Raw genomic sequence first — 3,557 nt, 5'->3', positions numbered from 1 at the left:
AAAAAATATTTTGTTTGCTTATAGATTAAGAAGTAGATTTAAAACCTCAGTGTTTAGATTGGAGCTCAGTAGGCAAAACATAGAATGTTTGTTTTTTTTTCTTATTTTTAATTTCACCTTAGTAGAAAAAAAATGACCCTCACTAACAGCCATCATATTGTGTGTGTGTGTGTGTGTGTGTGTGTGTGCACACGCACGCACGCATGGAGATATTGGGGCTTGAACTCAGAGCATGCTTCTGCTTGGTTATTTTTTTTTTATTGGTGCTCTACCACTTAAGCCACAGTTGTACTTCTGGCTTTTTGTTAGTTAAGATATTTTTACTTTTATCTCACAGGCTTTTATCAGCCCTGTCTGGACTGACTTTGAACTACAATCCTCAAATCTTAGCCTCCTAGGATTACAGATGTGAGCCACCAGGTAAATGTTATTTTTTGCTTATTCATGTATTTATTTAACTTAAGTGGTCATACAAAGGGATTTTAATCAAACCATTTGTGAGTACAATGCATTCTAGTCAATGTTACCCCTTTTGTCATTCTCCCACTTCTCTCCCAGCACCATCCAGCCCCTAAGTTTAGTTCCATTTTCACATAGATAGGCAAGAATTTAATATAATACAACACACTGAGAAACTGTGCAGTTATTTTATGAGTAGATGATAGAAGCATTTTCAAGTATTGTGTAATGTTACAGAATTTTACTTTAAATAACTAGGTTTTTTTTAAAATTGTGAAAATACCATACAGAGGAGTTACAATTACATGGGCAAGATAATGAGAACATTTCTTATCAAGCATTGTTGCTTACTCCTTTGTTTCCCCTTTCTATCACTTCCCATCTCCCCCCCATCTTCCCCCCAACCCCCATCCTCCCCTCCCCTGCCAAGGTTGTAAAGTTCATTTTTCCACATAACAACTTGTACATCTCATTGTTGCAATGGGTCCACCTGTATTCCTAGAGATTTTTTTTTGTCTCCTGGTAGCAGAGAAGACACCAACATTGGGGGAGTGGCCTCCTACATGTCTTCAAAGCCTCATTAAGTAATGAAACTTAAAGAAGACACTACTTTGTTGTCTTCTTACATTTATAAAGATAAGCATGGTCTTGGCTATGACTTCAGAACTGAGAAATTGCTGACTCCTGTTGTTTTGGAAAGGAAGACCAGATGATAGTCCACTGCCTCCAATAACATTTCAACATCAGTAGATACTACACAGACAAATCAATTTGCTTGCTGGATCTCACAGCTATTTGGAAGGAGAGTTCAGGATTTGATAGTTTCCTGGCAAAAGTCCAACTTTGCTCAAGGAGAGAAGAAAGGCACTTCTGGATGGATGAATTCTGTGTTCATTTATTATAAGACACTGAGTGGGAAATATTGTACTTTGAGTTATCTTTTTCTAAAAAAGCCTAAATAGAAGGTAACAAGATAGGGCTGGGAAGGTGGCTCAGTGGTAGAGCGCTTGCCTTGCATGCATGAGGCCCTGGGTTTGATTCCTCAGCACCACATTAGCAAAAAGAAAAAATCTGGAAGTGGTGCTGTGGCTCAAGTGGTAGAGTGCTAGCCTTGAGCTGAAGAGCTGAGGGACAGCGCCCAGGCCCAGAGTTCAGGCTCCACGACCAGACCCAACAAAACAAAACAAACAAACAAACAAAGGTAACAAGATATTGAAGCAAAAATGACCAGCTGTGCCTGTTTTGATATAATTAAAATGTTAGATTCACTTTTCTCCACATCTCTTCTTAAAAATGGAGTGTAACATGTTTATATGAATTTATAGAGATGTTTTCTTACTTAGTGAAAATAATTAAGAAAATTCGAAAGATAAGAAAAATTCCCCTAGTAACTTTAAAATTTAGTTCAATTTGGTAAAAGGCACTGCAGGCAGAAAACTCAGTGTTTAATTGAAATAACTTCAAAACTAGTTTAGGGAAGAAGATAATATTTAATTTTTTTATTGTGAAAATACTGTACAGAGGAGTTACAATTACATGGACAAGATAATGAGTGTTGGGAGCCAAAAGTTGAGTCTCTCAACATAATAGGCTTAACTATCTCACTGGAACATCTTGAGGCTGAGTTTACTGAATCCCACCTTTTCACCACGCACTAAGTAAACACCCTGCAGCTACTATAAATACCCTTGTGTGAAAAATAAAAATTGGCAGCTTGATCAGAATCCTTGTCTTGCTGTCATTCTTCGTGTCTCTTGTCCCTTCATTCCTTCTCGCTTAGGTTCATCGCCCTCGTTGAAGTCCTGCGGTTTGTTGAAAAGCTTAAAAATGCATGTGCCCAATATGGCCGACTGCCCCTTATACGTTAGCCTTGTTAGAAAACCAAAGTGCGCGCTGGCTCACCCCCAATGATTGGAAGTTTCTGGCCCGTGCCACCCTTAGTGGGGGTGATTTTGTTTTATGGAATGTGGACTTTAAGGAACAATGTAGAGAGACTGCGCAAAAAAATTTGGCTAAAACATCTTCAAAAGCCTGGACCTATACTAAACTTTTGGGTAATGCGCCCTTTGATACCAATGCTAAACAGGCGCGCTTTCCTGCCGGACTTTTGGCACAAATTCAAAATGCTGGCCTTTATGCTTGGAAGCGTCTCCCTCAAAAGGGATCAGCTACTACTTCCCTGGCAAAAGTTAGACAGGGGCCAGATGAACCCTACAGTGACTTTGTCTCGTGGCTTAACTTGGCTGTGGAAAGGCTTCTTGGGCCTAGTGGAAGTGAAAGTGCCTTTGTTAAACATCTTGCCTTTGAAAATGCTAACCGGCATGTCAAAATGTCCTCGGGCCACATAAAAACAAGGGTGACCTCTCTGAGTTTTTGTCAGGCCTTGTGCTGGAGTAGGAACCCCCCACGCCATGGGACTTGCCATAGGCGCTGCTTTTACCAAGGCATTTCAAAGTTCAGTCCTCAGCTTGCTAGCTTACTTGCTTTAATTGTAAACAACCTGGTCACTTTGCAGTGAATGTCCCTTCAGCAAACAAAGCCAAGGGGCAATGCCCTCCCAAGCTTTAGGTAGACCACTCCCTGCCACTCTTTGTCTTTTAGATCAAGAACAAGCAGCCCTAAGGTGTCTGCCAGAACGCTTGATAAAACAGGTGAATGGCTTACCACAACCCAGGGGAAACCTTCCCCCACAGGATGATTCCTTTTCTCTTACAGCTGCAGCTAAAACTCCAGACCTGGACCTTCCTGTTTGAATTTATTAAATAACAGATTAATCTCTTGTCTTCTAAGCCCATACAGGGTCATCACCATCGCCTTGATATGGCAGACTGCGGCATTGAGATCTAGGATCTACCCCAGGCTATTAATTAGTGTTTTGCCATGAGCTTGTTCCAGTGGGAACCCCCCCTTCCTTTTTCTTATTTAGAAAACCCTCCTTATTCATAACTCCTGACCACTCAGCGGGCAAGACCTATTGCGCCCTTGCCATAGGGGATAGGTTCGCCCCTCCTCCTATAGGCCCCTCCGCTTGGGGGAGGATGCACCTATGGGAGAAAGAAAAAATGCTCAAATCAAGGGTGCAGGTAAGACTGCAGGGG

Source organism: Dipodomys ordii, unplaced genomic scaffold (genome assembly GCF_000151885.1).
Source record: "Dipodomys ordii isolate 6190 unplaced genomic scaffold, Dord_2.0 Scaffold85, whole genome shotgun sequence".
NCBI lineage: Eukaryota > Metazoa > Chordata > Mammalia > Rodentia > Heteromyidae > Dipodomys > Dipodomys ordii.
This window is presented reverse-complemented; position numbering follows the sequence as displayed.